Source organism: Scyliorhinus torazame, chromosome 25, assembly GCF_047496885.1.
Source record: "Scyliorhinus torazame isolate Kashiwa2021f chromosome 25, sScyTor2.1, whole genome shotgun sequence".
Lineage (NCBI taxonomy): Eukaryota > Metazoa > Chordata > Chondrichthyes > Carcharhiniformes > Scyliorhinidae > Scyliorhinus > Scyliorhinus torazame.
The window spans coordinates 23234005-23248027 of NC_092731.1; the positions used below are offsets into that span (position 1 = coordinate 23234005).

General features: G+C 48.8%; 1 protein-coding gene across 1 annotated transcript in view; it reads right to left on the reverse strand.

The window, feature by feature from the left end:
- The window catches only part of LOC140402418 (2-oxoisovalerate dehydrogenase subunit alpha, mitochondrial-like), a 69892-nt gene that overhangs the window by 13308 nt on the left and 42561 nt on the right, over positions 1-14023 (reverse strand). The gene's annotated exons all lie outside the window — the stretch shown is intronic.

Genomic DNA, 14023 nt, shown 5'->3' on the forward strand with positions numbered 1-14023 from the left:
TCGTAAATGTCCTCTGAAGTTGCCCAGCAAGCCACTCGGTTGCATCAAACCTCTACTGAGAGTAGGGAGGAGAAATACATACTGGTCTTTTTGTCATTGCCACTTCACCAATGTTAGAGCCCAATACATCATATTTGATCAGGTGGTTATATAGTGCATTGTCGCTGGAGTAATAATCCTGAGACCCAAGGTAATGCACTGGGGACCCTGTTTCAAACCCCACCATGGTAGGCGGTGGAATTTGAATCTGTCTTGGCCTGAAGTGGTAGCATATGGATATGAAGGTCGGGAGGGAGCGGACTTGGGAGTCCTCAACATCAATTCCAGACCCTGTGAATCAGTACTCTTACCACTCGGATGAAACAGTGAGCTTGGCACGGGTGCCAAATGTACTCTGGATGTTAGCACTACTGCTGACCGAGCTGCTCGAGTTCTAAAGGACATACCACCCTCAATGATGGGGAAGCCATCATTGCCAAGTGGATGATACATCTCGGTTTCCTCTAGAAGGCCCAGCATCACAGCTAATTTTATTCACTCCACATGATATAAAGAAGTGGTTGAAGGCATTGGATACTGCAACGGTTATGGGTCCTGACCATAGTGCAAAAGACTTGTTTATTTTCCTAAGAGAGTACCCAATTTTCTTTTTCCAATTAAGGGGCAATTTAGCGTGGCCAATCCACCTAGCCTGCCCATTTGTGGGCGTGAGACCCGCACGAAAATGGGGAGAATGTGCAAACTCCACACGGACAGTGACCCAAAGAACAAAGAAAAGTACAGCACAGGAACAGGCCCTTCGGCCCTCCAAGCCTGCGCCGACCATGCTGCCCGTCTAAACTAAAATCGTCTACACTTCCGGAGTCCGTATCCCTCTATTCCCATCCTATTCATGTATTTGTCAAGATGCCCCGTAAATGTCACTATCATCCCTGCTTCCACCACCTCCTCCGGTAGCGAGTTCCAGGCACCCACTACCCTCTGCATAAAAAACTTGCCTCGTACATCTCCTCTAAACCTTGCCCCTTGCACCTTAAACCTATGCCCCCAGTAATTGACCCCTCTACCCTGGGAAAAAGTACTATCCACTGTCTATGCCCCTCATAATTTTGTAGACCTCTATCAGGTCGCCCCCTCAACCTCCGTCGTTCCATTGAGAACAAACCAAGTTTATTCAACCTCTCCTCATAGCTAATGCCCTCCATACCAGGCAACATCCTGGTAAATCTCTTCTGCACCCTCTCTAAAGCCTCCACATTCTTCTGGTCGTGTAGCGACCAGAATTGAACACTATACTCCAAGTGTGGCCTAACTAAGGTTCTATACAGCTGCATCACGACTTGCCAATTTTTATACTCAATGCCCGGGCCAATGAAGGCAAGCATGGCGTATGTCTTCTTGACGACCTTCTCCATCTGTGTTGCCCCTTTCAGTGACCTGTGGACCTGTACACCAAGATCTCTCTGACTGTCAATACTCTTGAGGGTTCTACCATTCACTGTATATTCCCTACCTGTATTAGACCTTCCAAAATGCATTACCTCACATTTGTCCAGATTAAACTCCATCTTCCATCTCACAACCCAAGTTTCCAAACAATCTAAATCCTGCTGTACCCTCTGACAGTCCTCATCACCATCCGCAATTCCACCAATCTTTGTGTCGTCCGCAAACTTACTAATCAGACCAGTTACATTTTCTTCCAAATCATTTATATATACTACGAACAGCAAAGGTCCCAGCACTGATCCCTGCGGAACACCACTAGTCACAGCCCTCCAATCAGAAAAGCACCCTTCCATTGCTACTCTCTGCCTTCTATAACCTAGCCAGTTCTGTATCCATCTTGCCAGCTCACCTCTGATCCTGTGTGACTTCACCTTTTGGACCAGTCTGCCATGAGGGACCTTGTCAAAGGCCTTACTGAAGTCCATATAGACAACATCCACTGCCCTACCTGCACCAATCATCTTTGTGACCTCCTCGAAAAACTCTATCAAGTTAGTGAGACACGACCTCCCCTTCACAAAACCGTGCAGCCTCTCGCTAATACGTCCACTTGCTTCCAAATGGGAGTAGATCCTGTCTCGAAGAATTCTCTCCAGTAATTTCCCTACCACTGATGTAAGGCTCACCGGCATGTAGTTCCAGACCCAGGGGCGCGATCGAACCCGGGTACTAAAGACTTGTGCTGCAGAACTAGCTGCGTCATTAGCCAAGCTGTTCCAGTTCACTGGCATCTACCCCGGAACGTAGAAACCTGCCCAGTATGTCCTGTACACAAAATTACTGCCCTAACCAGTGATGCCCACATCCCATTAAGGAATAAAAAGAGGTCAACATGGGATTGTGAGTGGGAAATCGTGTATGAGTTTTTAGAGGAAGTAACAAGCAAGGTGGATAAAGAGACCTATAGATGTGGCTCACTTGGATTTCCAGAAGGTATTTGGCAAGATATCACATTCCTACAAAAGAGTACTTGGTATAGGGGTAACATATCAGCATGGATAAAGGCTTGGTTAGCCAACAGGAAGCAGAGTAGGAATATATGGGTCATGTTCGGATTGGCAAGCTGTAACTAATGAGTTACAGGAATCAGCAACGGGGCCGTGACTATTTACAATCTATATCAAAGGCTTCAGTGAAGGGATCAATGAATGGTAGCTAAATTTGCCAATGACTCCAAGATAGGTAAGGAAATAAGTTATCAAGAGGCAGTAGAGAGTTTGCACAGGGATATAAACAGCTTAATCGTGTGGGCACAAATCTGGCAGATGGAGTACAATGTGAGAAAATGTGACCTTGTCCACTTTGGCAGGAAGAATAGAAAAGTATACTATTTAAATGGAGAAATGCAAAACATAGTGGCCCAGAGGGATCTGGGTGCAGTAAGGGTCCTTCCTGTTGATTTCCTTATTTTCCATTTCTTTTATGTTATGTTATCATTTTTGATCCATGGATATTTAATGGACATATATACCTTTTAAGTTGAGGAACTCAAAAGTTGCAAAATAGTACACTGTGCTAGGAAGATTTCGATTTTGAATAGAAGAACTCAGACTTTATGGCACCCAAGAGAGTGGCGGGGTTCGGTTTGATTGGTTGGCTGGTAGCCAATGGACCGGTTTAAGGACCACATCCCATCCGGCAACAGACAGTGATTGGGCTCAGCCAGGTTGAGGGTTTTCAGAGAACACAGGTGGCCCGGGACACAGAGAGAAAAACCTGTGATTGCTCTTTCTCCTAAAAAAGGTTTCCTGCTTGCCATTTCTGAATCTGCAGAGATGTCTTGAGGTCTTGATGAATTCACAGTGAAAACCATTACAGACCGAAAGCAAGGACACCTAACTGAAGGCCTAGACTAAAAAATGAAACTGGAAGCTGTCCGTCTGAAAGAGACTTTTATGCTTTTACTCTTCGTATTATTCGTTTTTTTCCACAACCATTTGTGTCTTGTGCGCATCAAGGGTGGGAACATTGTATTTGCTACTTATTTAATTATAATTATTGTTATTAATAAAAATTGTTTACATTTACAAACCTGGCAACTGTAATTATTGGGCAGCCTAAGATTAAAGACTGGTTAATTTCAATTGTGTTGCGACTCCGGGTCAATGGGGCTGGAACTGACTGCACACTAGTCCAGGGGGTAGTAACAATGTCCTGGTGCCTGAATCGCAAAATGTCAGTATGCAGGTACAGCAAGGCAAATGGAATGTCAGTGTTTATTGCAAGGGGAATGGAATACAAAAGTAGTGAGGTTTTACTACAGCTACACGGCGCCTTGGTGAGACGATATCTGGAGTAATGTGTAGCTTTGGTCCCCTCATTAGAAGCAGTTCAGAGAAGGTTTTACTTGACTTCGTAAAATTATTGTGTTTTGGAACTCTCTATTAAAGAGATATTTGGGGTAAAATGGAGGAATGCACGGGTGGGTCACGTGAGCTGATCTTAATTCTGCCTGACAACAAACTTGGGTGGGTCTTATAGGTTAGGGGGGGGGGGGCTGCGGCTTGCATTACTGGGAATAAAGCGCGAGATATTCATACACATAAGCAATGAGCAGGGCAGATGTCCCAGTGGTGGATAGACATTTAGTCTCCAAATCACAGAGAAGTGCTTGGAACGTCAGGTTTTGTAGATGGTTATATTTTAAACTGTCTATTTAGTTCCAAGATAGAATGGAGTTGGGGGTTTACAAGATAGTTAATAGGCATTTCTACCTGGATACACAGCCCATGTGATTCATGTTGCCATAGCAATGGGCTTTGAGAAGCGAACAGGTTATAGAAAGCCATTGTACAATCAGTTGACAGAGTTTTGTTCGGATATCCTGTTGGTGCGCTGTCAACGGGGTCGGAAGATTCCGCCGGCATGAACAGCCATAAGATCTTGCCCAACGTTTTTATCATGTTGCAACTTCCTATGAAGTAGGGACACAGCCACTACACAGGAAGTTCACAGCAGTGAACTGAATTTGCAGTTATCTAATGGTTATGTTGAGTAAGAAATATTGGCTAAGGCACCAGGAGAACTCACGCTTGCTCTTAAATAATGCCACAAAATCTTTTAATTTTTTTTTTTAATAAATATTTTATTGAAAATTTTTGGTCAACCAACACAGTACATTGTGCATCCTTTACACAACATTATAACAATACAGATAATAATGACCTTTTTTTATAAACAAAAAACAACAAATAAATAAATATTAAATAACAAAAATGAAAACTAGCCCTAATTGGCAACTGCCTTGTCACAGGCTATACCCCCCCCCCCCCCCCCCCCCAAGTCCTGGGCTGCTGCTGCTGCCTTCTTTTTTCCCCCATCTATCTTTCCGCAAGATATTCGACGAACGGTTGCCACCGCCTGGTGAACCCTTGAGCCGACCCCCTTAGGACGAACTTAATCCGCTCTAGCTTTATGAACCCCGCCATATCATTTATCCAGGTCTCCACCCCCGGGGGCTTGGCTTCTTTCCACATTAGCAATATCCTGCGCCGGGCTACTAGGGACGCAAAGGCCAAAACATCGGCCTCTCTCGCCTCCTGCACTCCCGGCTCTTGTGCAACCCCAAATATAGCCAACCCCCAGCTTGGTTCGACCCGGACTCCGACTACTTTTGAAAGCGCCTTTGTCACCCCCACCCAAAACCCCTGTAGTGCCGGGCATGACCAAAACATATGGGTATGATTCGCTGGGCTTCTCGAGCACCTCGCACACCTATCCTCCACCCCAAAAAATTTACTGAGCCGTGTTCCAGTCATATGTGCCCTGTGTAATACCTTAAACTGAATCAGGCTTAGCCTGGCGCACGAGGACGACGAGTTTACCCTGTTTAGGGCATCTGCCCACAGCCCCTCCTCGATCTCCTCCCCTAGCTCTTCTTCCCATTTCCCTTTTAGTTCGTCCACCATAGTCTCCCCTTCGTCCCTCATTTCCCTATATATATCCGACACCTTACCATCCCCCACCCATTTCTTTGAGATGACTCTGTCCTGCACCTCTTGTGTCGGGAGCTGCGGGAATTCCCTCACCTGTTGCCTCGCAAAAGCCCTCAATTGCATGTACCTGAATGCATTCCCTTGGGGCAACCCATATTTCTCGGTCAGCGCTCCCAGACTTGCGAACTTCCCGTCCACAAATAGATCTTTCAGTTGCGTTATTCCTGCTCTTTGCCACATTCCATATCCCCCATCCATTCCCCCCGGGGCAAACCTATGGTTGTTTCTTATCGGGGACCCCCCCAATGCTCCGGTCTTTCCCCTATGTCGTCTCCACTGTCCCCAAATCTTCAGTGTAGCTACCACCACCGGGCTCGTGGTGTAGTTCCTCGGTGAGAACGGCAATGGGGCTGTCACCATAGCCTGCAGGCTGGTCCCCCTACAGGACGCCCTCTCTAATCTCTTCCACGCCGCTCCCTCCTCCTCTCCCATCCACTTACTCACCATTGAAATATTAGCGGCCCAATAATACTCACTTAGGCTCGGTAATGCCAGCCCCCCCCTATCCCTACTACGCTGTAAGAATCCCTTCCTCATTCTCGGAGTCTTCCCGGCCCAAACAAAACCCATGATGCTCTTTTCTATCCTTTTAAAAAAAGCCTTCGTGATCACCACCGGGAGGCACTGAAACACAAAGAGGAATCTCGGGAGGACCACCATCTTAACCGCCTGCACCCTCCCTGCCATTGACAGTGCTACCATATCCCATCTCTTGAAATCTTCCTCCATCTGTTCCACCAACCGCGTTAAATTTAGCCTGTGCAATGTGCCCCAATTCTTAGCTATCTGGATCCCCAGGTAACGAAAGTCTCTTGTTACCTTCCTCAACGGTAGGTCTTCTATTTCTCTACTCTGCTCCCCTGGATGCACCACAAACAGCTCACTCTTCCCCATGCTCAATTTATACCCTGAAAAATCCCCAAACTCCCCAAGTATCCGCATTATTTCTGGCATCCCCTCCGCCGGATCCGCCACATATAGTAGCAGATCATCCGCATATAAAGATACCCGGTGTTCTTCTCCTCCCCTAAGTATTCCCCTACATCTCTTGGGACCTCTCAGCGCTATCGCCAGGGGCTCAATCGCCAGTGCAAACAGTAATGGGGACAGAGGACATCCCTGCCTTGTCCCTCTATGGAGCCGAAAATATGCCGATCCCCGTCCATTCGTGACCACACTCGCCACTGGGGCCCTATACAACAGCTGCACCCATCTAACATACCCCTCTCCAAAACCAAATCTCCTCAACACCTCCCACAGATAATCCCATTCCACTCTATCAAATGCTTTCTCGGCATCCATCGCCACTACTATCTCCGTTTCACCCTCTGGTGGGGCCATCATCATTACCCCTAACAGCCTCCGTATATTCGTGTTCAGCTGTCTCCCCTTCACAAACCCAGTTTGGTCCTCGTGAACCACCCCCGGGACACATTCCTCTATTCTCATTGCCATTACCTTGGCCAGGACCTTGGCATCCACATTTAGGAGGGAAATTGGTCTGTAGGACCCGCATTGTAGCGGATCCTTTTCCTTCTTTAAGAGAAGCGATATCGTTGCTTCAGACATAGTCGGGGGCAGTTGTCCCCTTTCCTTTGCCTCGTTAAAGGTCCTCGTCAGTACCGGGGCGAGCAAGTCCAAATACTTTCTGTAAAATTCAACTGGGAATCCGTCCGGTCCTGGGGCCTTTCCCGTCTGCATGTTCCTAATTCCTTTCACCACTTCTTCTACCGTGATCTGTGCTCCCAGTCCCACCCTTTCCTGCTCTTCCACCTTGGGAATTTCCAGCCGATCCAAAAAATCCATCATTCTCTCCCTCCCATCCGGGGGTTGAGCTTCATACAATTTTTTATAAAATGTCTTGAACACTTCATTCACTCTCTCCGCCCCCCGCTCCATCTCTCCTTCCTCATCCCTCACTCCCCCTATTTCCCTCGCTGCTCCCCTTTTCCTCAATTGGTGTGCCAGCAATCTGCTCGCCTTCTCCCCATATTCATACTGTACACCCTGCGCCTTCCTCCATTGTGCCTCTGCAGTGCCTGTAGTCAGCAAGTCAAATTCCACATGCAGCCTTTGCCTTTCCCTGTACAGTCCCTCCTCCGGTGCTTCCGCATATTGTCTGTCCACCCTCAAAAGTTCTTGCAGCAACCGCTCCCGTTCCTTACTCTCCTGCTTCCCTTTATGTGCCCTTATTGATATCAGCTCCCCCCTAACCACCGCCTTCAACGCCTCCCAGACCACTCCCACCTGAACCTCCCCATTGTCATTGAGTTCCAAGTACTTTTCAATACATCCCCTCACCCTTAGGCACACCCCCTCATCCGCCATTAGTCCCATGTCCATTCTCCAGGGTGGGCGCCCTCCTGTTTCCTCCCCTATCTCCAAGTCTACCCAGTGTGGGGCATGATCCGAAATGGCTATAGCCGTATATTCCGTTCCCCTCACCTTCGGGATCAATGCCCTACCCAACACAAAAAAGTCTATGCGCGAATAGACTTTATGGACATAGGAGAAAAACGAGAACTCCTTACTCCTAGGTCTACTGAATCTCCACGGGTCCACACCTCCCATCTGCTCCATAAAATCCTTAAGCACCTTGGCTGCTGCCGGCCTCCTACCAGTCCTGGACTTCGACCTATCCAGCCTTGGTTCCAACACCGTGTTAAAGTCTCCCCCCATTATCAGCTTTCCCATCTCTAGGTCCGGGATGCGTCCTAGCATTCGCCTCATAAAGTTGGCATCATCCCAGTTCGGGGCATACACGTTTACCAAAACCACCATCTCTCCCTGTAATTTGCCACTCACCATCACGTATCTGCCCCCGTTATCCACCACTATAGTCTTTGCCTCGAACATTACCCGCTTCCCCACTAATATAGCCACCCCCCTGTTTTTCGCATCCAGCCCCGAATGGAACACCTGCCCCACCCATCCTTTACGCAGCCTAACCTGGTCTATCAGTTTCAGGTGCGTTTCCTGTAACATAACCACATCTGCTTTAAGTTTCTTAAGGTGTGCGAGTACTCGTGCCCTCTTTATCGGCCCGTTGAGCCCTCTCACGTTCCACGTGATCAGCCGAGTTGGGGGGCTTCCCCCCCCCCCCCCCCCCTTGCCGGTTAGCCATCATCTTTTTCCAGCTTCTCACCCAGTTCCCACGCAGCTGTATCTCCCCCAGGCGGTGCCCCCCCGCCCATCCTCTCCCGTACCCACTCCCCCCTTTCCCCAGCAGCAGCAACCCAGTAATTCCCCCCTCCCACCCCCCCCGCTAGACCCCCCGCTAGCGTAATTACTCCCCCCATGTTGCTCCCAGAAGTCAGCAAACTCTGGCTGACCTCGGCTTCCCCCCGTGACCACGGCTCGCACCGTGCGACGCCCCCTCCTTCCTGCTTCTCTATTCCCGCCATAATTATCATAGCGCGGGAGCCAAGCCCGCGCCTCTCCCTCGGCCCCGCCTCCCATGGCCAACGCCCCATCTCCTCTCCCTCCCCACCTCCCCCATCACCACCTGTGGGAGAAAGAAAAGTTACCATTAGAACATAAAACCCCTCTTCGCCCCCCCCATTCGCCCCACCACTTTGTCCAAACGTTCTTTTTCATAATCCACTCATTCCAGTTTTTCTTCTACAATAAAAGTCCACGCTTCATCCGCCGTCTCAAAGTAGTGGTGCCTCCCTTGATATGTGACCCACAGTCTTGCCGGTTGCAGCATTCCAAATTTTATCTTCCTTTTGTGAAGTACCGCCTTGGCCCGATTAAAGCTCGCCCTCCTTCTCGCCACCTCCGCACTCCAGTCTTGATAAACGCGGATCACCGCGTTCTCCCATTTACTGCACCGAGTTCTCTTCGCCCATCTGAGGACCATTTCTCTCTCCTTAAAACGGAGGAATCTCACCACTATGGCTCTGGGAGTTTCTCCGACTCTCGGTCCTCGCGCCATCACTCGGTATGCTCCCTCCACCTCCAACGGACCCGTCGGGGCCTCCGCTCCCATTAACGAATGCAGCATCGTGCTCACATATGCCCCGACGTCCGCCCCCTCCACACCTTCAGGAAGGCCAAGAATCCTCAGGTTGTTCCTCCTTGCGTTGTTTTCCAGTGCCTCCAACCTCTCCACACATCGTTTCTGGTGTGCCTCCTGTATCTCCGACTTCACCACCAGGCCCTGTATATCGTTCTCATTCTCGGCTGCTTTCGCCTTCACGACCCGAAGCTCCTGCTCCTGGGTCTTTTGTTCCTCCTTTAGCCCTTCGATCGCCTGTAGTATCGGGGCCAACAACTCTTTCTTCATTTCCTTTTTTATCTCCTCCACGCGGCATTTCAAGAACTCTTGTTGTTCAGGGCCCCATGTGAAACTGCCACCTTCCGACGCCATCTTGGTTTTTGCTTGCCTTCCTTGCCGTTGTTCCAAAGGATCCGCTGCAATCCGGCCACTTTCCTCTCCTTTTTCCATCCGTGTCCAGGGGGAACACCCTCCTGGTTTACCGCACGGTGTTTTTAGCCGTTAAAATTGCCGTTGGGGCTCCTTTCAAGAGCCCAAAAGTCCGTTTCACAGGGAGCTGCCGAAACGTGCGACTCAGCTGGTCATCGCCGCACCCGGAAGTCAAAATCTTTTAATTTATAACACCTGAACAGGCAGATTGCATCTTCATTTCTTACCTCAATCGAAGACCTTGGACAATGCAGAACTCCCTCAGCGCTGCACTGGAGTGATATCCTGGATTGTATACTTAGGATGGGGCTTGATCTCATACAATACAATACAAACCCTGCAGTGCAGAAGGAAGCCATGCGGCCCATTAAGTCTGTACCGACCCTTTGAAAGAGCACCCTACCTAGACCCAATCCCCCACCCTATCCTTGTAACACCACCTTGAGATAATTTAGCATGGCCAATCCACCTAACCTGCACATCTTTGGACTGTGGGAGGAAACTTGAGCCCCCAGAGAAACCCAGGCAGACACGGGAAGAATGTCCCTCGCACTGTAAGGCAGCAGTGCTAACCACTATTCCACTGTGAGAACCCCAGCCTCAGGTGCAAAGGTGTTACCACCTGAGCAATGCTGTTGTTGTGAGCTGATCTCAACTGATGAATCACAATAACTGGACTCAGTTATTGCCCCTGCAAGTGGAAGAGGCAGCAATCTGCTGACGCTTGGTGAGGAATGATACTGAACAGAGCTTTGAAATGGTCAGGGAGCATGTGTGAAACAGGTCCAGCCATGTTTCTTTACTATACGTGTGCAAGCAGAGCTTTGTGTCTGCAAGCAAATTGGCTTCTTCTGACACATACAAATGGCGAGATTTTCTGGCATCCCGGCGGTGTGTTTCACGGTGGCGGAGGTGGCACGCTACTGGCCGGCGGCAGGATATTCTGGTGCCGCCACTTGTCAATGGGATTTCCCAGTGAACCCACCTCACAAAGCTGGGAAACCCGAGGCGGGGGTACGCAGTTGGGGAACTGCCGGTGTGAATAGCCGGGAGACCTCGTCCAAAGTCTATTGTTTAAATGCTGCATCCCGGACTGGTTACGGTGCTTTGTTGCAATTTGGAGCAGGTTGCTGGGTGATTATTTCCGTTTGACTGTTCAACATCGTGCATTATTAACATTGCATGCTCTGCGGCATTTCTAAACGGGGACAGCGGGCTAGCCTGGGGAATGGTATTCAATGAATATTTGATGAGTAGATCAAGCTACTTATTCAACAAAGACAAAGAGGACATTGAGACTCAGCAATATCACACCGTGAACATCTTGGCTCGAATGACAGCGTGGTAAATTACTGCAAATTGGATGGGGTCAAATTTAACCTCTCCGGGCCCACGGAAAACTGGTGCGATCAAATCAACAATCGCCTTCCAGAAAGTAAACCAGACAGCTGATCCCATCAGCCAGTTAATACCGTGTGGGCTTGGTTAACAAACAATACACAACATCATGTTAGTCTACGGACTGGCTCCCCTCAATGGTCAGGGCTAGACCAGACCATGAGATTGAGACCTTTCAATTCAACCTACCAAACAGAACAACTAGTTACATCCCCAGACATTACCCATAAACTGACCCCCCAAGGCATAGGAGGAGACTAAAAAGCAGCCAGATTTAGGGAGGGGTTTCCAGAAACTAGGGCTCAAGTGGTCGCAGACATGGCTGTCAATGGTGGGACAGTTAAAAATCTTGAATTGGAGGCGAGCAAATATCACGGAGGGTTATGATACAAGAGGCAGCACGGCCAGCTATGAGTAAACGTTTTTCTGGAGGTTTAAACACGTGACTTGATCCTGCTCCAGCCATTAGTCAGCCAACACATCCATCCTTGCAACCTATCGCCTCCCTACGCCACCAGTACTTTCTAAGAGCTATCCAATTTGTCCCACGCCACCATTCTTCACTTGTATCCCTGCAGTTCTTGCTCTTTCAAGTATTTATTCAATTCCCCTTTGAAAGCTACTTTAAGTCGGTTTCCACCACAAGACTAGACAGCATATTCCAAACACTAACTCACTGGTATGTAACATGTCCTTCTTCAAGTTGCCTCAGGCTCATTTGCCAATTGTTTTAAATCCATTTCTCCTCATCTTTGACCCTCCAGTCATGGGAAACTTTATTTACTCGGTGTAAAGTGATTTAAACACCTCTCATTTGCTCCAAGGACCAGCTCCTCCAGCCATTCCATGTCTCTTCAATCCCTAGGACCGCTCTTTGTTGTTGCGTGCCCTCCAAAGCCTTCACAAGGAAATGTCACCAGGGTTTTTTTTTGGGGGGGGGGGGGGCTTATTTTCCTCAACGCACAAATTCTGACATCAGCCTTCTGGTTACCTGGTATGAGCAAGCTTTGCCAACTAGCTCAGACCCAACCTCAGCTTCTGTACCCTGGAGATGGGCAATGCCACAAAGCGAGGCTTGACATCTGTTTGGTTTGCGCTAAGGGTGGTGACAGTGACAATAGAATACAGGTACAGCAAATAATTTGGAATGCTAATAGAATTCCTCATTTACTGTGAGGAGAATTGATTACAAAAGTAGGGAGGTTATGCACCAGTTGTATAGGGCACTAATGGGACCACATCTGGAGTATTGTGTACGGTTATTGGTCTCCTTACTTAAGGAAAGACATAATTGCGTTGGAAGCAGTTCAGAGAGGGTTTACTAGACTAATACCAGGAATAGGCAGGTTGTCTTATGAAGAAAGGTTCATAGACATTACAGTGCAGAAGGAGGCCATTCGGCCCATCGAGTCTGCACCGGCTCTTGGAAAGAGCACCCTACCCAAAGTTCACCTCTCCACCCTATCCCCATAACCCAGTAACCCCACCCAACACTAAGGGGAATTTATCATGGCCAATCCACCTAACCTGCACATCTTTGGACTGTGGGAGGAAACCGGAGCACCCGGAGGAAACCCACGCAGACACGGGGAGGATGTGCAGACTCCGCACAGACAGTGACCCAAGCGGGAATCAAACCTGGGACCTTGGAGCTGTGAAGCAATTGTGCTATCTACAATGCTACCGTGTTGCCATTATAGATTGGAGAGGATAGGTGTGTATCCACTGGAGTTTAGAAAAGTAAGAGGCATCTTGATCGAAACCTTTAAGATCCTGAAGGTATTGACAGGATGGATGTGGAGAGGGGGTTCCTCTTGTCGGAGAATCCAGGTCACTGTTTAAAAATAAGGGGTCGCTCATTAAAACAGAGATGTGGATTGGCCATAATATTGCCCAAAAGATTAGGTGGGGGTTACGGGGATTTGGCCTAGGTAAGGTGCTCTATCAGAGCAAGGGCCGGTGTAGACCCGATGGGCCGAATGGCCTTCTACACTGTGGGGATTCTATGATTAACAAGGAAGTGGAAGGTTATTAGGTTGGGCAGGAATATGGGGTTGAGGTTACAGATCAGCCATGATCTTATTGAATGGGAGAGCAGGCTTGAAGGGCCGAGTGGCCTACTCCTACTCCTAATTCGTATGTCCATAATAATGATGTAGCATCTTTTTTCTGCTCAAAGGGGCGGCACAGTGGTTAGCACTGCTTCTCACGGCGTCGAGGACCTGGGATCAACCCCGACCCTCGATCACTGTCCGTGTGGAGTTTGCACTTTCTCCCCGTGTCTGGGTGGGTCTCACTCCCACAACCCAAAAAGATGTGCAGGGTAGGTGGATTGGCCACGCTAAATTGCCCCTTAATTGGAAAAAAAAGAATTGGGTAGTCTGAATTTATTTTTAAAATCTTTTTTCTGCCCATGCACAGGCATTCTGCCTCCTCAGAAATCGGGTTCCTGTGAAACTAGCCAGAAGTAGCCTGTGGCTGGTTCATCTATCTCTTCAAGTTGCAAGTAGTGGTTTGAGCCAGATTCTGCATGATGTGCACTGCTCAGGTTCCTCGAACTTGCAGTCCGTGATCAGAGCAGAGACAGAGAAACCAACGACCGCTGAAATGAAGTAACGTGTCTCTCACGGCAGCACAGTGGTTAGCACTGTGGCTTCACAGCGCCAGGGTCTCAGGTTCGATTCCCGCTTGG